Raw genomic sequence first — 26,611 nt, forward strand, 5'->3', positions numbered from 1 at the left:
CTACTATCTTTTCTCTATCCCCCCTTTGCATGCTGCGCTGCGCTGCTTGCATTCTGTCCTACTTGCATCGTCATCATCTCATGCCTACCATCGGTCATGCTGCGATAGAGGTAACTCATCTAGTACACTGTGTATGCTGGTCGTGTGCCATGGCTGCCTCGGGACTCCCGTCGGTAAGTATTAGGTTCGGCGTCGTCGCTAAGATTGTTATGATCGCGCGCGCGAACGCGTTGGGTTGCTCACGAGAGATGTCGGTGACCAGCCTCCCCGGTGCTAGTTAAGATGCGAAATGCATTTCTCGTCGTACATGAAACAGCCAAATTCCTCACACGTTCAGTTGTGTCAGCCTTGGTGGGTGAAAGGGTAGAGATCCTTAAGGTTAGGATATATAAAGATGTTGGAAACACCCCCTTAGCTGTAACGCTTAGAAGTCGGGCGAGCTCGCTCGCAATACGTGGTGCTATGTAAGGTTCGCAGTCCCCTATTAGCAGATGCCTAGATGATTTGTTTCCCCGTGGTTGATAGCTGTAATTGTAATTGCGCACGTGTACACTTGCACCGTGTACACTAATGGGTAGCGGGATGGATAGTTGCTTGGTTGAACCTGAAGTGTGTGATGGCCCTGTTGTGGGACAGTCCACACGACTGGCAGTCTGGTTGGTTGATGTACGACGAGTCTTGCAGTGCGGATCTCATCTCGGACCACAAAGACATCCAGATAGCGCGTGCGGTAGTTAGGCATAGATTGAGGATTATGCGCGGGGAAACGTTTGTGCCAGCAGCAAGTCGCCGGCGTTGCCTAAAGTAGGTTAACGTAAGGGCGTACGGGAAATCGCCCAGAAAATAGAAATGTGCGAGGCCACGCATTAACGATAGGGATCCGCCGCTTTGTCCCGGCGCACTAGCACAAGCGTGTTAGGAGGTCCGCAGCGGTATAGGACGCGTTATTATAGCTTGCAATAGTGGACCGTCCTCAGGTGTGGGTAGGGCTTTTAGGAATACGCTGTAGCATGTGGTGTCTCCAGCCACGGGGAATAATTGAAGGGGGTGGTGTAGCTGCCGCAGAATTCGCATTGCTCGGCGTGCTATTGGGGGAACCATCTCAATTCACGGTGGAACGACGTCCATCCATTGGCAAATTATGGGCAGTCTTTCCCAGCACGTAAAGTCGGGCAGTGCGGATTGTTAGAGACCTCGCGAGTCGTTTGTGGTCATCGAGGCGACAAACGTCCCGACCGCTCCGGTCGTGCTCGTGTGAAGGGATCTGCGCCTCTTTCACTCTGGCACTTAGGGAGCGGAAAATGGATTGGCATTTAATTCGGCACACGTGCGCCTTGCACGCCACAAAATTATTCCAAAGGTAAAGTGAACGTGCGGTGGGACTGTGGTTGTGGACGTTCACTTTACACCCCCTTAAGGATGTTTGAATAAAGAGATTGAAAATTGAACACCTGGTGTCGTTTCTGGACGAGATGCCAAAACTTGACGCGCTAAACAATAGCGGCAGCATGTCAGCCTCCGGGGACGTTAGAGCGCCAGACGCTCATTTGTGACCCTCCAGACGAAGTGCTGCGGCGTTGTTCGGCCGAGCGCCGAATCACGTTTGGCAGCGAATGGAGCTCGCACTTGGCAGACGCACTCTCAATGTGTGGCTTCTATCACACGGGCAACGGCGGCGGCGTGCGCTGTTCGTTCTGTAATTTGACTCTTGCCGAATGACTGGACGGGATGAACCCCGTTCGCGAACACGCACTGCGCCGCCCGTATTGTCCCGTGGTTACCGGGAGCGTGAGCGGCATGGAAAACGCCATGTGTAAACGTTGGCGTCACATTGCTAGCAAGAGGGCATTTGTGGATCCCGAGATGCGGCGCCGAAGCTTTGGCTCCGTACAATTGTGGAGGGCCTCGCGGGGCGATCGCACCGTCAAGCTGGAGCGCATGGTGTCGGCGGGATTCTATTACTACGGCTTCCGCAACCACGTGCGTTGCTACAGGTGTGACTTGGACCTAAACGACTGGCGTTCCGAAGAGGACCCGCTCGAGCGGCACGCCCGGCGAAGACGCGGATGCTCGCACGTGCAATCGCACCCGCGCTGGCCGGCACTGCGAGAGGCGCTATATTACAAGCAAAGGGAAGACGACGACGACGAAGAGAACGGAGGCACCCCGCTGCTCGACAACAGCTGGGAGCTGGAGCCTCGTGTATCGGGCGCCTGCGAATCGTTGCCCTTGTCCCTGTTGTGTAAAATTTGCATGGATGCCGCGATGGACATGTTATTTCTGCCGTGCGCGCACTTGGTTGCCTGTAGTTACTGCGCGTCTAAATTGGGCAGGCGATGTCCGGTGTGCAGGGGAAAAGTGCAGAGTTGCCTGCGCGTATACATTCGTAATGCTGGGAATAAAGAGAGTGACCAGGAAGGGGAATTGCATTACTCTTTATTGAATCTCATAGTGGTGTGGTTGGCTAATCGTCCGACAAGATCGTTCGATTCCTGGAAGGTGCGGAGATGACGGCTTCCTCGTCTTCGTCTTCTTCGCTGTCGCTTGGCACGGAGGACTCAGGTAAGGCGATGCTGCGCTGCTTCTTTGCGGCCGCGGAAGTACCGCTCTTGGCTCGCTTGGCAGTAGCTGCGCCAGAAGAATGCCGTTTGGGCTGGTCGCCAAGCAGGACGGGCGAATGGGCATACACGGTGAAAGCGCGGGCAGTTCTGAAAGTTCCACGTACGGCCGGGCACGCTGGATCGACGAATGCGCCGTTGCGATAGCATCTCGCGACATAGAGCAGAAGTTGCCTAAGCTCGTCGACAACCTCGACCGAGACCCTGGGGCCTATTCCGGGAACCTCGTGCATGTGCCTGGTGTCGGGCATGTCCATGCTTCCGTCGGGGCGCAGCGCGGCTGCCACCTGCTGAACAAAGGCTTGCTGCCACTGGCGCACGATTCTTGCAGTGGGCACGGCATTGTGGGCGGTAACGTAGATGACGGCGTTCCAGACAACGTGTTGGAAGAGCGCTTTGACGAAAGGGTTGTAGAGGTAGCCAGAACAGAGGGAAATCGTGTTCGTAAACAGATCGCGCTCGAACGCGCCCTCGACGTCGCTCTCGGCAACCGCCGCAAGATGAGCCGCCGCCGCAACCAGATGCGTGAAAGCCGGCTGTTTGGAAACCGGAACGATGGGCGAAAGGGCGAGTTCTGGCTTGGGCGTTATGTCTGGGTACTCGTTCAGCGGCATCGAGTTGCGCGGCTGCTGTTTACGATGATGAGTCTGTTGTGTCTGCCGCTGCTGCAGTGGCGGTTTGCACTCGGGTGACATTCCCTGCAGACGCGACATGTTGTGGCTGGTAGCAAACGGCAACGATGGCTCCCCGAGTTAAAAAAACGCCCGCTTAGGGTAAGGTAAAGCGGTATTAGGCAAACAATAGCTGGCTAATGGCGCTGGAAATGGACACCTCGGCGGCCGCCGCCTCTCACTGGGCCGTCCGTTGCGACGACTCGGTCGTGCACCTGGACGCAATAGTAGATTTCATTCAAGGCCAGAGCACACTGAGCGAGGCCGAGGCAGCCTTTGCGACGCAAAACGTGTCCATGTCTACGGGCAAGGCGCCCAAAGAGCTGCCCGGTCGCAATTGGTGGTACTCACTAGCGTCGGTGAATTTCGATGCCATCATTTACGGGTGGGAGCGCAAGGGCTGGCAAGAGGTGCAGCGACGGTTGGCCGCCCAATATCCCGAAGACTGGGTGCCGCGCGCCATGCGAATCGTGATCACCACGATGGCCCCCCGCGAACTGTGCACGCGCCTTCTCGCGCCCGGGGAGTCGGCCACCGACAAGGAAACGGAGGCCTTCAAGGCGTTGGCCGACGCGGCTCATCAGGCAGCGCCCGAGTCGCTGTTTTACGTGGTGGAAAAAGCAAATGCCTGGACGGCGAACGCCAAGAAAGTGGCGTACGCGTATCTCGTGGACGCAGACGAGCCCACGAACGTGCTCTGCTCGGTGGATTGGCTGATCGCGCTCTCGGGTAACAACCCCGTCTCGTTGTCCTCGCCGTTCGCGGTGCACGCGACGTACCTGCAGCACGGGCCGGCCAACTGGTACGAGAACAACGTGGCCGAATTTTGCGCGCGCGCGCTAGCGCCGTACCATAAGAGTTTGGACGGCAACAACACGGACCCTCTGCCCGTCGGAGGCAACAATCCGAGACCTCCGCCCCTGGCGTTTTCCGAGCAGTCGCGCCTCGAACTTTTTCGGGGCGCGCTGCAGCGGGGGCTCGAACTCAACATGGAGCCAACGGAATGCGTGGCGTTTGGCGAAGCGGTGCTCGACCTGCTCGAGGCCGCGGCGCTGTACGCCTCGGCAGCCGCTCGCGCGTCGATAATCGAGTGCGCTAGCGGTGCCGCCAAACAACACGCGGAACAGGCAATGCCGGCGATCCCTTCGCCGATGGGCCGCTTCCGCGGGACCGCCGACAATTGGATGGCGGGGATCGAGGAGCTGATACCGTTCGAGGGATTGGGCGCCGTAACGGATCGAGAGGCTGCTCGGTTCCTGGCCGAACGCACGTCGCACCTGTCTGCGCTGCGCTACGTGACCACGAGCGTGGACCTGGTGACCGAGGTTCTGCTCTGGGCGATTGGCGCCGAGGGCGCGTGGTGCGTGTTGGAGGCGAAACACAGGGAAGCGGGCGGCGCCCCCGAGATATCGGTGCCCACCCTGACGGCCGTGGCGCCGGGGTGCGACGTTTGGCTGTTTGTGCAGCGCTTTGCGCCTTACTCGACCACCAAGGACAACACGAGTAAGAACATTATCGAGCCCTGGACGCATACCGTGGCCGCGGCCCAGCAGAGCTCGCCCAAGCGCGTTATGGAATTGCCGACTGCGGTGTTGGACGACGTCAAGAAGTACGTTTCGAAAGACGAGTTGACGGCGTTTCAGGGCTGCCGCGACGTGTACGATAAGCTGGTGGAAGAGCTTCGGGCGCTGTCCTTGGACGACCACTTTAAGAAAGAATTCCAAGTGAGCACGGCCACTCACGTGAACGTTGCGGAGCTGAAGGTGGGGGCCGCCGCACAGTTGGTCGTCGGAACGCTCGGCTACAAGAGTCGCGGCAACGCGATAGCCGCGATCCCGCCGACGCCCGGGCCGACGCCGGTGACCGCGCTCTCGGAAATGATGAGTCCGGACGCGGGCGCTACGCTGGCGTGGCTGTACGTGTCCGCGACGACACCGCCGAATAAGGTGGCGTGCACGTGGCACTTTCGCGCGTCTTGTTTGGGGGGCGTGGTGCTCAAGAAATTGCTGGACGCTCACTTGCAACAGGCCGCAACGCAGCCCGCGGCGCCCCCGACGGGCGTGTGGGACGACGCGCACGAGTGGATGGACGTGGCGCTGCAGCACCTGGCGGATTCGATGGACAACGCGCTGCTCGTGCTGCTGACGGGCAACGTGCAGCCGAACGTGCCGCACGGGCTCGAACAATCGAAGCACCCGGCGGCGCCGTTTCTGCGCGACACCCTATACGCGCGATTGCCCGGACCCATCCTCGAGACCCTGCTAAACGCCCGACTAACGGTGGTATCGCACGTGAGCGACCGCTCGCATTCCGACCCGCGCGGAACCGTGGCGGCCAACTGGAACACGATGATTACCTCGCTGGCAAACGGGCCAGCCGCCTACGACGTGACTTCCGACACGAACAGCGAGTTCAGGCATTCGGCCGCGGCATCGGGGATGGGTCGCGTGCGCAACACAATTAGCGGCGGCGTCGGGGCGGGCTCCAGATGGGAGCAGGCCCGCGCGCGCTACCACGCCGAAAGCGACTCGCTGATTCTGCTCATTCGACAAGAGAAGCCGCCCGCGTACGTGGTTGTGCGCGACTACGCGCCGGGACAGGGCACGGCCGCGGTGTGCTACCTGGACCGCCACCCCAACGACTACGCAATGCTGGAGCGCGCGTTCAATCGCTGGGAGAAGGACTGGAACGGCGCGGCCGCATCCGCGTGTCTTCGCTGGAACCTGCGGCAGTCGAACCGGGGAAACGCGGCAAAGGAAATGCGCGACCAGTTTGCAGATTCCATGGGCATAACGCAGGAAGACCGGCAGCTGTTGGCCATGTACGAGAATGCCGACGGCATGCCGGGCGGGCAGGCGCAAGCGCAGCGGGTGCTTCAATTCCTCGCGGACGCGGTGGTGCTCATCAACAAGAACGTGTGGAACGACAACGGCCCCGAGCTCGTGGCCGTGACAGACCCGATGTGCGAGGGCTCGGCCATAGAGTACAATTTCGGCTCGGGGGGAAGCGACGAGGGCGCCGAAGAAGACGTTGTGCGTCGCGCCGGCGACATCGTGTTTACGGGCCGCGAGGGCAAGCCGCAGGAGTGCGACGAAAACGAGCAGGTCCGGCGCCGGCTGCAGTCGCGCGATCTTTTCGAAGGAGGCAACCGCAACGACGATACGGCGATGCGTTACTGCACGCTCTACTCGTTCGGCTTCAGCGACGGCAACCGGCACCGGCGCCGCACGCGCAATCCCAACGCACCGCCGGGGCCGCGCAATTTCGCCGAGGTTGCGCGGGCGCTGAACGTCAACGAGATCGAAGTCGGGCTGCGCTACGAGCTGCTAACGCGAGCGTTCACTTGCCTCTTGGAGAACGAACACGAGAGAGCTGCGGGCGCCCGAATTCTGAACATGCAGGCGATGATGGCCGGGCTTGTGTCCAACAACGCGGCTTCGACGGAAACGCGAGACAAGTGTGGCGAGCTCTTGTTTGGCGCCGAATGGTGGCGGCGGTGGAACGACCGGCGCGACCAGAGGCATCGGCACCAGAGCGCGGTGGAAGTGGAAGACGAAGAAGAAGAAGAACGGGGCAAAAGAGGTGGCGCGCGCAAGCGGCCGCGCGACGACTGTGACGGCGACGACGACGACGACGATGAAGAACGCGCGGTGGCCGAACTCAAGGCCTCGCTGAGCGACCACGAACCCATGACTGCCAGCGAGACGACCGTGTGCAAAGTCAACTCGCTATGGAAGTACATGTGGGGTCTCGGCATAAAAGACGATGAATAAATATCAATAAATATAAATAAATAAATTTCGGTGTATAAAATAAAAAATAAATCTTTGTACCGTAAAAAGTGAAAAAAACAACAACAACGGTGTGTGTGAACCGCAAGTGAGCCATTGTTTTAACGGAGGAGTCTCGCAGTTTTGCATCGAATGCTAACAAGTTCCGCTGAACGCGCACAGGGACTCGTCAAGTTTCAAGAGGCGGCATCAAAGTTTACTGGTGATATTATTGCCCGGCAGGCTCTAAGGAAACCAATAAAAGCAAATGCGCACGCATGTTTAACTTATTAGTCCTGTCTTTTGAAGTTTCCTGAGCAGCAGAGGACACAAATCTGTTGAGTTCACCGGTTTATGTGTGCACCGAGCGCGGCTTCATGAGTACGCGGTTACGCTAGAAAGAGTGCCACGCGTCGTCTGCTAGCGCTGCTCCTGGACCCCTCGAGAGGGCGCTGGTTTTCCCTCTGAATTTAATCCTAGCGCCAGCGGAAATAATCTGAGCGTCGACTCATATAATCTAAGCGCCATGTAATTTAATTCGAATGCCAAGCATTTAATCATAACGCCAGCATATTTAATCCAAGCGCCAACTCGAATAATGTCAGCGCCAACCAAATTATCCGGGTGCCAACGCAATTAATACAAGCGCCAGCGAATTTGATCCGGGTGCCAACCAATTTAATCCACATGTGGAAAATGAATGTGGTGGAAGGCTCCAAAGCACGAAACATGAATTCCAGAAATAAATAAAAAATGAGATCACATTCCAGACCATGGGACGTGTAAGCGAAGCGTCAGCTTATGGGATGACTTTCGTCAATATCATGACCTGGATTACGCAACCGAGAAGACGTTCATTTCCTCGCTCCGTTCGTGGTCCCATCTCTTGGATTACGCAACCGACAAGACATTCATTTGCTTCCTCCGTTCGTGGTCCCATCCCATCCCATTCCTCCCCGCTTCCTCTAATATAATCTTTTCATAACTCTCTTCATCTCTTCAATTCACCTATTTATTCAATTACTATTACTATCTTTTCCCTCTTTCTATAACTCCTTTTTTTTTCTTCTTTCCTTTTCCTTTTTTTTATTATTATTACTATTATTATTATTGTATTTCACTGTGTACCATGGCCTTCCGCGTTCGTTTTCCGTTATCCCTTCGCGTTTGGCCTATTCGACACAGGCCCCGCTAGGCTCGCTCCATTTATAGAATGGATGAGCAAGTGTTCGATATTGCAGGCATCCGTGCCCGCATCAGCAGCCACAGACGAGCAAGAAGTGTGGGCTGCTCACGCGCCCTTCAGCAGCTTCTCAGCAAAGCGTCCAGCATCTGCAAGGAGCATGAGGAGGCTAAACGTATGCTCAGTGCCACCCAGAGGCCAACTGGCATGGAGGGAGCTATGGATCTCCGCACCTCCCAGGAGAGCTTCACATCTGCACAAGAACAAGCAGGTGATGAACCTTTTGACTCCTCCATTCGGGAGGCTGATGTGTCGTTCGTATATTCATCTATTGAGCTACCGTCAGGGTACGCGTCCTCCCCCGCTGAGGGCTCAGATCCTCCGCCCGTTATGAAGCCACAGGGCGCCGCTCAGTCAGGTACTCCACCCGTTATGAAGTCACAGGGAGCCGCTCAGAATAGTCCCACCAACTCAATCGCAGAGAAGGTGGCACAAACTGAGTCCGCCAGCCACGACGCTTCTGCTCTTAGCGCAGCGCCTGCAGTAGAGGCTAACCTAACCGCTAGGGAGCAACAACTCACCATTGTAGATGCCTTTAGCGGTGAAGAATATGCTCGACAGGCGCAACGGGGCAATCCTCGTCTCCAAGGGAACTCCGTTACAAACGAGGGTCAACCGGGCCATGAAGAAAGAGGCCAGCTTCCGCCCTGTTCACAAGGAAGCAAAAGCGGGCCGAAGGAGCGCAATGTGATGCAGAGCGTTAATCCCCCTTCGCAGCGCCGTCGACCGCGTTTTCGCCCCTTTGTACCACCCAGGGAGCCGTCTCCGAATCGCCGCCCCAAAAACAGGACCGCGCAGATTGAGACAGTACTATATCGGCCAGTGGGCAGAAAGGCCAACTTCTTGGCTCTCACACAAGAACGCATTGCAGCGCATTTTTGTAAAATGCAAGACGTTAAACAAGTCAGAGTGAACTTCCGTCGCAACATTGTCGCGGTGGACGTGAGAACACCTGACCTCAGCCCTTTTCTCGCGGTGAGCAGCATTTGCGAGCTGGTGGTCCGCGCCAAAGCAGCGAAAACAAACACCTGCTCAGGTCTACTTTTCGGTGTCGATCAGGACCTCGTGTCGATGAGATTGCAGCCTCAGTTGAGAGCGCCGTACCTGTAGTGGGATGCCAGCGCAGTGGCAATGCAGTCGTTATTCACTTTGAGGGCACGCAGCCGCCTGAACAAGTGGCTCTATTTAAGCTCCGCCGTGCGGTCCGCGCTAGACGGCCACGCCCCACACAGTGCCTCAAGTGCGGATTGCTGGGGCACGCAACAGCTGTTTGTCGGAATGACAAGCGCTGCTTCCGTTGCGGAGATATAGAGCACGCCATGGCGGATTGCACAGCAGAGAACCCGCGCTGCGTCAACTGCAACGGCACTCATGCCGCAACAGAACCTCGCTGCCCTCGCTGGCAGTTAGAAAGGAAGGTAGCCACTCTCCTGGTTACATCAGATAAGCCGCTCACGCGCCGTCAGGCAGTGCAGATCGCTAAGGGTACGGGGAACGAAGCAGAACCCGCCCAAACAGAGAGCGTCGCACGCGCTCGTACTAAGCAAAGTACCGCACGCGGGACTTCCGCGCAAACGATTGCCCCTGCAGCAAATAAACCTCGCGCCGAGACAAATGCGGGAAAACCACAGCCTTATAAGGCAGCTCTGACGGGCAACACCGCAACTGCGTCCGAAGCGCAGAAAGATATCGTGATCGCTGCCCTCTCAGCAGCGGTGCAAGCCCTACTGGAGCACCTCCCCGTAAACTCGGCAGCGCGTCAGCTCTGCCAGGCGGCTCTGGCTGCGCAACAGTCTCTCAGCCACAATGGCTAACCAGCTAAGAGTCAGGCCGCGGATATTTCAATGGAACTGCCGTTCCCTCCGCCGCCGGCAGGCAGAATTAGCTCACATCCTCCCGCTTCGCACATATGATGTTCTCGCGCTACAAGAAACATTTGTGCGAGCGGAGGATTTTGCGCTTCCTGGCTTCGTCGGGTACAGCAGCGCAACCCAGTGCAAACTGGATTCGTGTCAGGATTCGCCCTGCCTCGACAACTCCCACCCGCCCGGCGCACCGCGCGCGGCTATTTACGTTCGATCTGCTCTTCCGCACGCGGTTATCTCGCTACACAACATCGGTACGGATCGCATAGAGTGTGTAGCGGTCAAGGTCCGCCTCGCTGGTACCGACACTTCTGTGGCATCAGTGTATGTTCGCCCCCTCTCCCAATGGGATGTACGCTTTTTAAACCGCCTCTCCGCATGCTTATCATCTGATAAAATTATCTGCGGGGACTTCAATGCCCATCACTCTGAATGGGGCTGCAACAACTGCACAAAGCAAGGCCGCGATCTGCTAGATGCAATTCGGGCGGGGGGTCTCACGATACTTAACGACGGCAGCCCCACCCGTGTTAGTCCGAGCACCACTCCCACTGCCATAGACCTAACTCTGGCATCACCGCGCTGCTCCTACAGCTGGAAAGCCAGTCCGGACACACAGGGCTCCGACCATTTGGGGATCGAGATAATTCCAAAGGATGCTCCCCCGCCAAGCAGAAAAGTCTATGCGGTTGTGCGGTGGTCACGATTCCGCGAACTTTCATCTAGGGAATGCGGAGACACTGACTTCTTCTCGCATATAGCCGAGTGCGCGCGGGCATGCTACCAAAATGTGCTCCGTTGCGTTTGGGGCCCCGGTCCCGGACATCAAACTCCTCAATGTACGTGCCGCCAGGCGCAGAGCACAACGCAGGGCCAGACGGACTGGCAAGGCAGAACATTGGACGATATATAACCGCTTAGACGCGGTTTGTCGCCGCCATGCGAAACGGCTACGCCGACGTAGCTGGGCTCGGCTCTGCAAATCACTTGACAACAATATCTCGCCAGCCAAAGGGTGGCGCATACTGAATGCGCTTCTTCGGCCTAGGACCCCCCACCACCCTGTCCTTGCTATAGCTGTTTCTAGGGGCATCACCAATGCCGATTTGGCTGAGGTCCTAGCTGACAGCTTTCTAGGCGCTAGGAGTGGGCAGTCAACGACGACACCGTCGCCACCAGTGCTCACTATTGTCCCAGCCCATCTCGCACCCGATGTTCTAGCACTATGCACAGAGCAATTCTCAATGCGGGAACTCGAGGCCTGTATCGCGGGGAAGAAAACTAGAAGTGCGCCGGGTCCCGACGGCGTCACGTATCAAATGCTAAAAAACCTGGACACCAATGAACGGTACCGTTTGCTCAGCAGCTATAATGCCATATTTAGGGACGGCAACCTTCCTGAAATGTGGCTAACAGCAACTGTCATACCGATTCATAAGAAAGGGAAGCCGACGAATAATTTAAAGGCATATAGACCTGTCTCGCTCACATGTGCACCTTGCAATGTCATGGAAGCAATGGCGCTCAAAAGACTGCAATGGATCGCAGACGCAACCCAAGCCCTCGCACCGGAGCAGAGCGGATTCCGAAATTCCCGCTCTACTATCGACGCCATCGCAGATGTTGCGGCTTTTTTGGAGCAGGCGAAACATAATAAGGAGGCCGCCTACCTCTTATTATTGGATGTACAGAGTGCCTTCGACTGCCTGTCACATGAGTCCATACTCGCGGAAGTGCGTTCAATGGGCGTGACGGGCAATCTGTACAACTTTGTAAAGGCTTTTCTTTCTGGGCGCACATTTCGTGTCAAGGCCGGCGGACATTTCAGCGCTCCCCGTCCGATCACTGCTGGTGTGCCGCAAGGCAGCGTACTCAGCCCGTTTTTATTTAATTTAGTCATGGCTAAACTCCCCTCACTTATACCGAGTATTTGCACATCTCCAGTTCGCGTATGTTTATACGCCGACGATATTGCACTTTTTTGCCGCGGCCCCACGCTCCAAGGGCGAACCGTTCGAGCAAATTTGCAACATGCTCTCAATATAACACAAGACTTCCTTAAATCTGTCGGGCTGGCACTATCTGTCAACAAAACGGTAGCTCTGGTCTTCCACCCACGCTCTGCAGCAAGAAGCCTTATTCCCCCCCTCCAGCTAAACGGAGAGGCTATTTCATGGAAGAAAACAGCCAAATACCTTGGCCTGACATTCGACTACCTACTAAATTGGCAACCAGCGGTTAAACAACTTAGGAAGGAGGCCGGGCAAGTTCTCGCGGCAGCCTCTAAACTCATGGCCAAAGGCGACGGCTGCTCCCCTCTGCTGGCTCTTCGCTTCTATGAGGGCATCGCCGTAGCCAAGTTTCTTTAAGCGTGACCCGCATGGAGCGTTTTTCCGGGCGATTCGCCGGCGTTGACGGCAGCGGAGCGTTTTTTTGCCGCCGGAGAGGACGATTTTGCCAAATCGTCGGGATCTGGCTGAACAGATAAAAACGCCGACGACGCGCCGACGCCGGAAGTCGGCAGCGGCAGAGGGCCAATGAGAGCCGGAGCAGCCGTCACGTGATTCCGGTTGGAGCCACGCCCACGCCGGCCGAGAGAGAGAGAGAAGCTCGCGAGAGCGGAAAGAACGACGGGGGTTTGGCGCTCCGACGGCGCCGAGGGTTTCGGGTTTCTCGGCCGAAACGGCCGCGCAGCAATGTAGTCTTTCGGAGTCGCGGGGGCGCACGAGGCGACGACAGCAAGGTCCGGGCATCGGGCACCGTGCATTTCCTTTTTTTTAGGTTTTTAGGTTAGAGTTCGGTGAAGGTGGGCCGTCCGCTGGGGCCACGAGTGTTTAACGCTGAGCTCGGAGGTTGTTTATGAGCTGCTAGCCTTGCCAGCGGACCTCTGATACCTCCCTTGTGCTATGGCTTCTGCATTTAGATCCATAGCTGTTGGAAGTGGTGCCTTGCCTGTTTTCTTGACACACCTGACCCAGAAGAAAGAGAGGAAACCACAACTTGAAGCTTGCGGCGACAGGGAAAACAAGATGTTCGCGACCTTCTACGCACGGCCGGATGGGGGCGCGTGCGTCGCGCAACTGGGCTGCTGACCATGCGGGAGTGAAATCGTCGACGCCGGCGCGGGCGTCGGGCGTGCGGCGCGTTTTCGCGTGCAAAAAACGCTCCATGCGGGCCACGCTTTACGCTCTCCCGTACTTAGACATTCGCCCACGACTATGGGATTCCATAGACGGCGACCACCGCAGCGCTATCAGGCGTTTTTTGCGGCTCCCCAGCTATTCCCAAGTCGCGGCAACCTATGCTGAGGCAGCGGCGTGGCCAGTTTCTTTGCGAGCGGAACGCGCGGCACTGAACGCAATCGAACGCATTAGAAGGGCGCCTGGAACAGGGCCCCTTATAGCGCGCCTCAAAGCGGCGCCAGAGTCCAAGATGGGGCGCGTGCTTAACCTCTTCGACGCACACATTGCTGAGCCTCCTCCCCGAGCTCCCATGCCCACACCACCGCGTCGCTACTGCTCCCTGAATGTCAGGCTCAGCATTCCGGGCATTAAGAGCAAGCGCAGCACCCCTGTCTGCGCTTTAAAGGCCGGAATACATGGGGCGTTTTTGCCGCGTCAAACCGGCGTTTTACGCCCGACGGCGCGCACTCGACGCCCGCGTCAGAAAAAACGCGCGCCGCCACCGATCTGGCCCTGCCAGATATTTGACGCGCGGGCGGCGCGGCGTCCTCTCGAACCGGAAACTACTGTCGACGCGAGCCAATAGGAGCGCGGAAAGCTGGCATTTCCGGTTTGAGCGGCCGCTGTCAACATGGCCGCCTTGGCTGACGAGGTATGGGGCAGTTTGGTCGCAGAAATGTGATTATCGTAAAAATAAACGCTTAATCAAGCACGGAATGTCGCTTTTTTGTGAGTATACGACCTACTCTCGGATCGTTGTGTGTTTGTTTGCTCCCTGGAGTGAAATTTGTAAAAATAAAATGAAAACCGTGCCGCTGGTATCCGAGCGGGCATTCCGAAGTATCTCCGTTCATTCGAGCGAGCCAAATCCTTGCGCACCTATGTACGCTTTCTACATTTAGCACAGTAGCATTCGAATGAGCACTTTCAGGATTTTACCACAAGGGACAGCGTCGCTTCTCTCACGTACCTCGCTCTGCGGTTATTTCCGCTAGCTGCTGCATTTGCTTTCGCATCGAGGGATATCCGCGGCGGCGCTCGCGCCGCTTCGTCGTTCCATGTATCTCGAGCTGGGCGTCGCGTCGGCGCGGCAGTTTTCGACGCGCGAAAATCGTGGAAAAAAAAAGGCAGGAAACCGCGGCAATAATCTACGAGGAATTCAGCGGTAAAACGCTTCTATACACCGACGGTTCCGTCTCGCGCGACGGCGCTTCTGCAACAGCGGCGTGCATTGTCCCAGCTCTAAACTTGAGCAGGCAGTGCAAAATCCCCTACACAGTAAAAAATTTTACACCCTTAAGGGTGTAATTGGCTTGTCGCATGGGGAGCACCCTAATTCTAAATATTTTAACACCCTTCTGCTGCAGCACCCTTCTCCGTAGGAAGGGTGCTGCAGCAGAAGGGTGTTGCAGCACCGTGTGCTACACCCTTCCCCAAGGAAGGGTGCTGCACGCGGTATACGTGCTCGTGCAGCAATCCCAGCCTGAGCATTCCAAATGACCTTGTATGTCCCTCATAAAGCAAAACGTAGGCTTGAGCGCAGTATGCGTGCTTATGTGCAGTGTTGCGAAGAAATGAAACAAATAAAAGTATCAATGGTGTATGGGTAACGACCCATACGCATGTAAAATGCAATCCTGTTTACATTCTACAAGCTAGAGCATTGGTCAGACATCATCTGCATCCAAGCACCTGACCAGCTTCTAGCACCAATGTGCTTACTCTGTATGCCTTAGGTGGGTGAACCTGAAAAATGTGCCCATAGAAAAAAAATTTCTTTGAATAACCAGCCTGAAACAATGTACTTTCACACTTTCAACCCAAAAGAAAGTTTAGGAAACAACAAGGCTGTGGCAACTTCCTAAGCCAGAGTCCATTTGTAAAACACAGTAACAAGACAGCATTTGTAGAACAGTCAAAAATTTTATTTATTGACACTTAACAAATGTATCAAGCCTTTCCTTGCCCATACGCCATCAAGAAAACTAGTATACTTGGCTTGCATTTACTCATATTAGAATCCTCAGAACTAAGTAGTGCCCAGTACTTTAATTTAAAGAAGAATGTGTAAAAGTGCCACAAAAATTTGCACTTATGAACATTGAAATCGCAACCAAATCATGAATTTTTTTTCACAATCTTGTTCATAAATTTCATCACAACTGTTCCTGGTGTATAAAATTCAGCTTCAAGAAGAGCGGCACTAGGACAACTAGCTCATTGAATGCTTAAGGTTTAAAACGCATTTTGAAGAGCCAATTTTCTCCTAGGAAACAATCTCCTTCTGCATTGCCTGTAGACAATAGGCACTGGTGCTCAACGAAGAGGTAGAAAAAGTGTTTCTTCAATGCGCTAGCTACAGTAGACTACATAAATGTGAGGAGGTTCTTTAATAACCAGCAATTAAAGGGTTGATTTTGCGGGATTAAACAGACACACGACCAGACCGGTCAAACTAGGAACATCTTTTTATACAAACACATTAGACTAGATTAAAAAACAACATAACAAATAACAACCTTAACAGGCAAAACAAATATGAATATGAACTGATAACAGTCACCGAACGCTGGAAGAAGGAAGTCCATGTGGACGTTCCCGGTTGCGTGGGCTCGGAGTGTGCGGTGCGCCCAGTGTCCATAAACGCTTGGTTCAGGTCAGCAGGTGGCTTGGCTGAGGGAGACGCTCGGCCGAGGCGAGAGGCCAAAGGTGGCCGTAATGCAGCAGACTCTAGATTTCCAAGTGCGTCAGTTAGCGCACCCAGCACGACGCTGAACGTCGCTAGCTCCTTAAAATAAAGCGTTGCAAGAGCTGGAAAGTCTTGATCCTGCAGTAAAAAAAGGTAAATTTGTAATGTATAGGTGTTAATTGAATCAGTACTAAGCTGTTTTTACTTCGTTAAACTGAACATATCCCTCGACAATATTTAGGTCTAGTCTGATAACAAAAATATCAAAACCAGCTAGTAAAAAGACTTACCTGATACTGTGCATGCAAACTGAATTCAGAATGACATGGTAATACATTTCTAGTCTCCAGGAAAGGTCTTACAGACTAAAGTACAGTAATCAGCTTGTTATGCTTGAATAACTGCCTGCTGTGAGATACGAAGTATATAAAAACGTAACTGGTGCCATTTTCTCTCAACCTTGTAAAGTTAAAGGTAAATTCCTCGGCTACAAACACATTGTTTAACTTTCCACGTTGTACAGCACATATATCATGCGAGTCTATTTGGTAGGACTTACGAACTCTTGTATGAAAATGGCTTGGAAAGCTGTGGATTTTCCGACGCTCAGCGCGGTTATCCTCATGACTGCGACATCCAGTCTGAAAAAAAGATGCAAATATGCCACTTTCTGAGTGAGAGCGAAATTTGTGTTTTAAGGAAAGGCAATCAAGTCCAGCGAGCAAGACTGTACTCACACCACACCAAGTTAATTATCATAAGAGACCGACAATCCCAGTTTATTTTTGGAAATTACTGCTTAATGTGGTACGCTGGTAAAATACCTCTCTCTTTTTGGCGAAAAGGACATTTTGGGTCCTGATTGAAACTAGGACTTGCAGTTGATGCCAACATATCGTGTAAGAAATGTAGGAAATAGCTTTTATGCTTTTCAAAGAAATGTTCAGATAATTAAAGTAAATTCTGTACAAAAGTTCACATTTTTAAGCAAGTTCACAATTTTGCTGCATAAAATTCGCAGGCAAATTCATGGGGATTAGATTATATAGAAAATTTCCCTCACAATAATCAAACCAATAGTTTTTATATACATTTTAAAAGCCCAATTAACATATAAAAAATATTTGAGGCATTGTTTAGTGGAATAAATATAATAGCAAAATTAAAAACACTTAAGCCAATATGTTGAAAGTGAAAGATGCAAGGAATAAAAAATTCTGTTCAAGTGGCTTCAAATATTTTTATACTTATTCTGTTCTGTACATGTGTCCTGCTTTGCGCAGCTCCATCCGCGGGGCCTTTTGTAACAATTGCGGAATTGGTTCAGTATATGCAGTTTTCTCTCTTTCCTTTCGAGACTAACTGTACTGTCACGTCATGACAAATGCAATCAGGCACATTTCACATTGCGACCTTTGTGAAGTCTTTTCTAAACTAAGGGAAAGAAAAAATTCAAGCCTATTAGTCTTTGCGTTAACCAATAGCGCTATTATGAAATGGCCGCAATTTTTAACATACAAACCTTTTTCTGTGTCCTCGGTGATCAGATATGCAATCATTTTTTTCATTAGTAGGATGGATATAGAGTCCATTTCCATGTAGTATTTACATATTAACCTAGTTTTTTCAGATATTTTGGCCTTCATATTGTGTGATTATAAAAGCAATGAAATCGACATCTGTTTAAAAGTTACTCTGAAGACATCAACAACACAACAGACTTGATGAAATGTCATTCTGTGAGCAAAGAATTGTTTAAAAAAGTGCGCATTATGTGGTGTTACACACTCTACAAAGGCATGCGGGTACTTGCTGTCAGTTACGCACCAGAGGCAGAGGCTCAGATTAATAATTCGGGACTTGGGTGTCAGCAGGCTGTAATGCATTATTCGCCATGTCTGGAATTTCATCTTCTGGCAGGTCAACACAATCTTGAAAATGGGCATCAGCATCTGCATACAATTTTCCTATAAGATTATAAAAACACTACAAATGGCCAAAAGATATTCAAGGGTGAGTTCAGACGAGAACTGTAATCGAGGTCCAATGACCATTTTTTGTTTGCAATGAATTATTTATGTGTGGTGGACAAAGGTCTCAACACAAAGAAATGGGCTTTAGTTTTGCAAGATACGGCGTAGTTTTCTCGGAAAGAAAATCGTATGTCACTACAGGTGGAAAACGCCGTTTTTGCCATTTCAAGAAGTTGCAGGTTTGAAGACCTGCTGCTAGCGTACAAAAATTTTATCACTTATTTTTTTTTTACCCATTGAATCTGTGTAACTTTTACTTTGTAGTTATTAAAAACATGTTTTGTTATTGCAGTCGATTGAGCAAAAAATCGCAAACATTGCTCCAAAAGCAACTCGCTACACAAAAGTCCATTTTCAACTTTAAATACGGGTATGACGCGTGATTTTTCAGCATTGAGTCTCTTTCTCTTTATTATTCAGATAATTTTCTAAATTTCAGGCAAAATTGGGAGCTCTAAACTGCTAGGTGTGTTGTTCACAATGCATAAAATTCGACCAAGTTTCGTAAACAGTAATATTAATAAAAGGAGTAAATTTGATGCCAATTTAAAACAAATCATCGATATTTATAAAAAATCATCTCAAGGTTCCTCAGTACCTCAGAAATATTACAGCCTGAAAAAGTGTTGCATTATATTGTTTAAAATTGTAAAAACAAGTATAACACTGAGCGCTGATTTTGAATATCGCTAATTTTCAGCCCTACATTCTGGCACGACTTAACAAATTGCTGCAACTGAAACATTTCCTCTATATTATCCCGGCCTGGTTGTCTATTTCTAGAAACATTGAAAGGTCTAGACGTGTTTGTTCTTTCTCCATATTATTTTGAAATCAGCCTAAATTCAAAATTATAAAAAAAACGAACATTGACTCGAATTAAAAACTGCTATATCTTCGATTTTTATCGAAGGCTCATAAAAGAATCGTAAGTACTTTATAAACATCATGTACTAAAATGTACTGCAATATTTAAATTAAAATGTAAAAATAAATATAAAACTGAGCGCATGTTGTCATTCTACAAAAGTGCTTATGGCTTGCCCTTGTGGTGTTGGCGTCAAAAGTTCGATTTATCTGCTGAATTTAGCTATACTTTAACTTATGCAATATCCAGAGCCTTCTCAATGCTTGTAATGTCATTTTCTGCTTGTTGGTAGTGTTGATGATTGCTTAATGTGGAATAAATTCGCTATTTCATGGTAGAAAGCATGGCTAACAATGCATTGCAGCTTGCCTACACCAAATCCCGAATCATTAATCTGAGCCTCTGCCTGTGATGCGTAACTGACTGTAAGTAGCCGCATGCCTTTGTGTGTGTGTGTGTGTGTGTGTGTGTGTGCGTGTGCGTGTGCGTGTGCGTGTGCGTGTGTGTGTGTGTGTGTGTGTGTGTGTGTGTGTGTGTGTGTGTGTGTGCGTGCGTGTGTGCGTGCGTGTGTGTGTGTGTGTGTGTGTGTGTGTGTGTGTGTGTGTGTGTGTGTGTGTGTGTGTGTGTGTGTGTGTACAGGATGTAGAGAACTTCTGCCCGTCACTTACACTCCACACACACACACACAAACAAACAAACACACACACACATGTATAGCTAGGTGATGTGCTATCCCCCCCCCCTCTAGTTTATAATTATGCTATTTCAGTTCTCCATAACGACAAACATTGACAATACCTTATTTTTGCAGACCATTTTTCTAATCTGCACATAATTTGAATCATAATCAAAACACTTTGCGGCATGACAGTTTAGGTAGAATTTTATATTTCATTATAGCAGTAGCACAAATGAACCGAGATGGCGAGCGTTCTAGTCGACAGAGGGATATAGCCCAGAAAAAGGCGAGCTAACACAGAGCAAAACCGCCGTTCACCTCAACTGCAGGTTACATACACTTTGCAGGTTAGGTGGACAGGGGGTTCACCGCGTGTTGGCTCGTCTTTTTTCTGGGCTAGATGGCTCAGTCGTCAAGAATGCTCATCATCTCGGCGCATTCGTGTTTCTGCTATAAATAAATATAAAATTACAACTAAACTATCATACTGCAAAGAGTGTTGCTTATGATTCTAATTATGTGCACATTAGAAAGATTGTCTTCAAGAACAGAGTATTTTCAATTTTTCTCATAAAGGAGAAATGAAATAATATAATTAGGAACTGGGTGGATTAGCTTCGCAAAAAGAAAAGGAATAAAAAAAAAATAGGATAGTGAAAAAGTTCGTCACTGACGATGTCCCATGAAATTACTAGAAATAGCGAGTTCATTCTACTTTAAGCAATCATCAGCACTGCCAACAAGCAAAAAACGACTTTAGAGGCATTGAGAAGGCTTTGGATATTGCATAAGAGTAAAATGTAACTAAATTCAGCAAATAATAAATCGAACTTTCGACGCCAACACCATAAGGGCAGGCCATAAGCACTTCTATAGAATGACAACACGCATTTAGTTTTATATATATTTTTACATTTTAATTTACATATTGCGGTACAGATTAGTACATGATGTTTATAAAGTACGTAAGATTGTTTTCATGGACTTCGATACAAATTGAAAATGTGGCAGTTTTTCAAATTCGAGTCAAAGTTGTTCGTTTTTTTATAATTTTGAATTTCGGCCGATTTCAAATTAATATGGAGAAAGAAAAAAGAAATCTACAGCTTCAATGTTTGCATAAATAAAGAACTAGTCCTGCATAATGTAGCGAAAAAGTTTCAGGTGCAACTCTTTATTAAGTCGGGCCAGAATGTAGGGCTATGATGCTGGCAATTTTCAAAACGAGCATTCAGTTTTATACCTTTTATAATTTTAAACAATACAATGCAACACTTTTTCAGGCTGTAATATTAAACGCACGTAGCAGTTTGGAGCTGTAAACACACGTAGCAGTTTAGAGCTCCAGATTTTACCTGAAATTTAGGCAATTATCTGAATAAAGAACGGAAAAAAGACAATGCTAAAAACAATGCATCATGCCAGTATTTAAGGTTGAAAATGGACTTTTTTGCCGCACGTTGCTTCTGCAGCAATGTTAGCAATTTTTTACTAAACCAACTGCAACAACAAAACCTGTTTTTAATAATTCCAATACAAGTAAAAGTTACATAGATTTAGTGGGCAAAAAACAATAGATTACAAAATTTTAGTACGCTAACCGCAGGTCTCCAAACTTGTAACGTTTTGAAACGGCAAAAATTGCGTTTTTCCACTGTAGTGAACAGTGATATAGGATTTTTTTTCGAGAAAACTGCACCGCATCTTGCAAAACTAAAGCAAATTTCTTTGTGCAGAGACATTTGCCCACCATATACAAAGATTTGAAAAAAAAAAAAAGGGGGGGGGGGGGTCATAGAACTTCTATTACTGTTCTTATCTGAACACACCCTTAAAGAAAAAATGCATAATGAAAAAATATTTGCATATTCGGCACGCACAAAGTTTCTTGAGAGGAATCACGTGAAACTGCTGCAGCGTAAAGTTCTGCAAAAGTCACAATGATGTTCAGCCAGTAGAGAGACCCAAAAAAAAAGGTCCAATCTCCGGGAATGATTCGCGGACATATGATGCGACTTTGGGATAGCGACTGGAAAAGCCTGTGTCATGATCGTTAGCGCTTTGTCGTCAAGGAGGGAACTCAGCGGGGGAACATGTTACTGCGGTAGTTCCGAATGTTTAAGACAAACTTGCAGAGGTAAGCAAAGCGGCTTCCAGCATTAACCTCTGCGAACTATTAGGAATTCAAGGCAAAGAGGTCTAGAGCCATAGAATTAGTCCGTGGCCGCCTATTGCTAGTCGGAACCTAAACTAGAAACAAAAGCGGCAATTTTGTTCTTTCTGCATGTATTAACCAGAGAAAAGCAATCACAAAACGACACGGCGCACTCGTCGTAGAGATCAACGTGTCTGCTGCGCGGCACGCTGCCCGTGCGCCTCTATTTATGAGAACGGTCGGCTATTCGAAGCCCCGAAGTAACTATAATGCCACCCGTTTCCCACGCATAACTCTCCGCTTAAAACACTCACGCTAATGGATTCCCTTCTAATTTTCTTCCTGTGAGGACGAGCAGTGCTTCTAAAAAAAAAAAAAAAAATAGCTCAATTGCTATCCGCACTTGTGCTACGTGTTACCTTTATAAGCTTTTACGGTCACGTAATGCGTTCTTGAAAGCCATGTCGAATAAAGAAATTTTTCGGCAGGTCTAGAAGATACTTTGACAGCGCTCAAGTGTCGTTCGTACCCACAGCACTACCGGCCAACAATGCAAGCGCCATGACCAACTATCTCACTTGTGAGTGTTAGTGCCTAACTGAATGAAACATCCACAAAGCACAAATAAAAGTTCCACTACCTAACATAAGTCTACCTCATTTCAAGATTGGTATTTGACAAAAAGAGGACGTAATATAGGTATGCTTACCTGAAATTTCACCGACGACGGTGACGACGGGTTGACGAGACCCCCACAGTGCATGATGCTGCTCTTGTGTCAAGTATGCTAGCAGCCTTGAGAGATAAACATCTTCGCATTGACATAGAACGCAGAAACCAAGCAAAGCAACGCACAAGCAACGTTTCCAGCTGCGAACGGCCGGCGACAGACAAAGGAACTCGTTAGCCCAAGCGTCAGCAACGGCGCATCAGTTTGAAAAACGGAGGGATGACGGGAAGGATCGCATCGCGTGATCAGCGCTTCAGATAAACACCGCAGCGCCCGCAGCGCTGTGGACATGTGTAAGGGAAAGTGGGAAAGGCGTCGGCGTCGTGCGGCGCCCTCCTCTCCACCCAAGCAGAGGAGGCAGAGCTAGCCAACATGAGTGTGAGGAAAGGAGCGACAAAAAATAAAAATAAAAATAAATGATCAGCGTCTGAGAGCGCACAGTGCATTTCGTGGCGCTTTCAACGCGTATCACTCGGATAGAATAGCTTGGGGCCTTTGTGCACGGCGGCATAGGGTCACCGTCGTCTCTTGGACTACCGCACCGGTTCGGTTTCACATCACCGTTCTCTGCTGTACACCTGAAGCCTTGCAGAAACCGCGAAATATACAAAAGTAAAAGGCAGTAGAGAAACGCAGAAACACGAGCACCACGCGTGTTTTGCTGGCGCACGTATGCGCTTTGGCAGCTCGGACCGTATCGGCTATCAGCGAGCGCACGTTCCGCCCCTGTTAGCTAGCTGTTGGATATATGAATCATTGTAAAAAGCGTTGCAGGTGGCCGTTTTTTTTTTGTTTTTTTTTTTTTTGTTATCCCTCGATGATCGGCTGTTCAATCGCCTTGAACTTTTGACGCCCCAGCTTGTCTCTTTCGAGCTTCCTTATATTGTGCGAATTCAGGTTTTACTTTGTTAATAAGTTTAGTTCGTATTTTCAAAAACCCTTATACAGCGCTGTTCTGTCGTTTCTGTTATTACGCACCTACTAGACCGACTCGGCTCTCTCCTTATCTTTAGCAGATGCATTCCAGGCTTCGATACGATATGCTGTTAAGGCTGCAAGTAATCTGTTTAATGCTCGACTGAAAGACGCTGCAGCTATTCAGACCCAGTTTTCACTCTTGATTCAGGTCGGTTGTTGTACACTGAGCACGAGATCAGCGTTGGCCTATAGTAAGCTAAGCGCTATCCCTGCACCAAAAAGGTTGTATCCCAGCTCATTGTTTTGATTTAGAGAAATTAATTGCAGTTTCTCCGGCTTCAATTTGCCAAATGGTGGAGATGAGGCTGGATAATAACTTTGATGGCGTATGTTTTTTTTTCTCGCAGATAAACTATTTTTTGAAATAGTTTGTACATCCTACAGCGCGATTCCATGAAGAGCGGTATAAAAGCAGTACTAATTAAATATGGCCCTTTTTCCTTGCACATGCCAGGTTTTCACATTTTCTTCGTGACCGTAGGTGTGGCGGTCAGATATTTTAGCCGGGGTGTCTCCTCAGGCATCTTCTCTCTTATTTCCATGTTTTATGCATTGGTTTACTACATATGAATAAAATAGCGATTGTTGAAAGACATGCATTTGCGCCTGATTGTTTAGCTGATGATTGAAATAAAATGTAAATTTAATCATCAAATACTAGAATCTCTCTAAATGGAAAGGTCACAGTCAAAAAGATTATATCCATTCTTATATTGATGGAAGAATAACTGCAACTTACATGAATATATACATGACGAATATCGCGCTAGAAAGAAGAGAGTTAATAAAGTGGATGATTGTTGGCATAGCTTGTTCCATGTCATTAATGCGGTAAGATGGCGCGTTCGGAATGCTCATTATGGCGAGCGATCTTGGAAAGCTTATGTTTCGAAGATAGTATTCCAGCATGTAATTTAGACAAATTACCCTTTAGAGCTGCGCTTTTGGAAAACTGCACTTCACTGGCGGTTCTTTAACCGCGGTTCCGGGCTTGTTTATTTTTGTATAAGGTATATGTAAGTACTGAAATGCAATCTTCACTCATTTCTGAGCAGGCTTTTAGCACCCTTTCAGCACCTTTGCTACACCCTACATAAAATCAAGGGTGCTTAGTGGCAAAAGCACCCTTTTGAGCTGAAATGAAGGGTGTATATATGAGAATTAGGGTGCTAGAAGGGTGCTCCAGTGGGTGTATTTTGCAGGAGCACCCTTTTAGCACCCTTAAGGGTGTAAAATTTTTTACTGTGTATCGCGCGTCCTCCACAATTGCAGAGCTAGCGGCCCTGCATTTGGCGGCGGATATTATCCTCGAAAGACAGGATATTAGCGACGCTGCCATCCTAACAGATTCTCGCGCTGCTCTTATGCAGCTGAAGAATGACAGGCCACTGCCAGCAACTCGCTCACTGGAGGCGAAAATCCGCGCAGCGGAAGCATACGGCAAAAGCGTCTGCCTGCAATGGCTCCCCTCCCACGTTGGGATTGCAGGCAACGAAGCAGCAGACGAACTGGCCAAACGGGCGCATGATTCTAACGCGATCACACGCTTTGATGTGGCGCGTCTAAGCATATTCTACAGGGCCAAACAGAAGCACCCTGATAGCCGCGTCGCCTCAGGCAATGCGCCACGGGTCCTGCATCACGCGGATTACGACGCCACTGAGCGATCGAGCATTGTGTAGTGGTTATTGCATGTACAAAAGGAAAGAAAAGATGTTTGCCAGCCCCGGTATCTGCTATCTTATATCTGAAGCACCTGAACTGGGGCGGCGGAAATAAAGGGATAGCGAGGAGAAAGTAGAGGAAATCAAAGAGGTGAGTGATAGGGAGAAAGAAAAGAGTAGGTAAAAATAAAAGAAATATATACACTATGGTACAGTATACAGTAGTTTGCATGAGGCCCACCCGCAAATGTCTTAGGTCACTGAGTACTCGGCACGTCGGGCGGGCCTCCGCAATAGCTCCACGTCCAGGCAACTGTTCACTACGCACGCACTTGCACACTGTACAAAACACTGACGGCTGTCGTGGGCGATCAGCCGTTATTGTGGGAAATAGCACACGTGGAGCGTTCAGTCCCAGCGCGCACTATCTGGCGAGGTGAAATAGGCGGGTCATCAAGCCCGCCTGTTCGATGTACTCACACAAGCTCACGTGAGCTCGCTCGCGGGCGCGCGCACAGCCCGGCGGCCACAGGAGCACAGCTACGCTGTCCGGGATTACCCCCTGCGCTCTGTAAGCCGCCAGCAACTCACGTCGTGGTTCGGCTAGCGCGGTGCAGCGCAGTAGATGCTCGAGAGTTTCTACCGCGCCACAGCCGTCACACACGTCACTATTGGCAAGTCCGTGGCGCATCCGTCGTTCCCCAGGCCACACACATCCAATGCGTGCACGGAGGATCATTGCGCGTTGCAGCCGAGTCAGCGAGCGGTCGCTGACACTGTGAATGCGCTCACCTCTCGCGATGCGTGGGTCGGGGTGCTGCGTCCGGAGGTGATCGTCGATTACCGCACGCACATCCTCCAAAGCGAGTTGCTCGTCGCTAGGAGGGAGTTCATGTGCTGCGGTCGCGAGCTCGTCGGCACGTTCGTTGCCCTCTATGCCGCAGTGCCCGGGGATCCACTGTGCCCGTATAGCGCAGCCACGCTCCGCCAAGTGCTTGAGACGTGCGCGAATCTGGCACAGCAGCGGAGTTCCCCGGCCGGTGGTTCGAAGGCGGCTGAGGGCAGCGCGGGAGTCACATAGCACGGCACACCTGGGTGGCGGCGGAGTCAGTTCAAGCAGTAGATCCAGGCCTAGGCGTAGGCCCAGCAGCTCCGCCGTGGTGGAAGAACCCAGGTATGACAGGTGCAGCTGTCTGTGCAGTTGCAGGGCGGGGATGGTAGCCGCCGCTGCTAGCGAGCAACTGTCTCTGGCCACGGAGCCGTCGGTGTAAACGAGGAGGTGGTGTTGGAGTTCCTCGTAGATGACGGCTCTGGTCAGCTGCTGCAGTGCACAGGGCGGTGTGGTGCGTTTCCCCGCGATTCCGACAATCTCTCGCTGAACCTCCGTAGCAGCGGGCCAGGGCGAGAAGAGGTCGTGGGGGGGCGTTGCATTGGTAAGCTGCTCGTACTCGAGCAGCGCCGCTCCC

The 26,611-nt window shown here is 50.6% G+C and overlaps 1 long non-coding RNA gene across 1 annotated transcript; it reads right to left on the bottom strand.

Moving 5' to 3' along the window:
* Positions 1–14,759: 14,759 nt before the first annotated feature.
* On the bottom strand, positions 14,760–22,817 carry LOC146177175 (uncharacterized). The gene is made up of 4 exons (XR_014701618.1): positions 22,483–22,817; positions 17,866–17,990; positions 16,598–16,679; positions 14,760–16,176 (listed from the first exon to the last, which is right to left on the bottom strand). It is a non-coding gene; the product is annotated as an uncharacterized LOC146177175 (long non-coding RNA).
* Between the last annotated feature and the right edge of the window lie 3,794 nt (positions 22,818–26,611).

The sequence above is a fragment of the Amblyomma maculatum genome, chromosome 10 (assembly GCF_055883805.1).
Source record: "Amblyomma maculatum isolate TAMU_Amacu chromosome 10, ASM5588380v1, whole genome shotgun sequence".
Classification (NCBI taxonomy): domain Eukaryota; kingdom Metazoa; phylum Arthropoda; class Arachnida; order Ixodida; family Ixodidae; genus Amblyomma; species Amblyomma maculatum.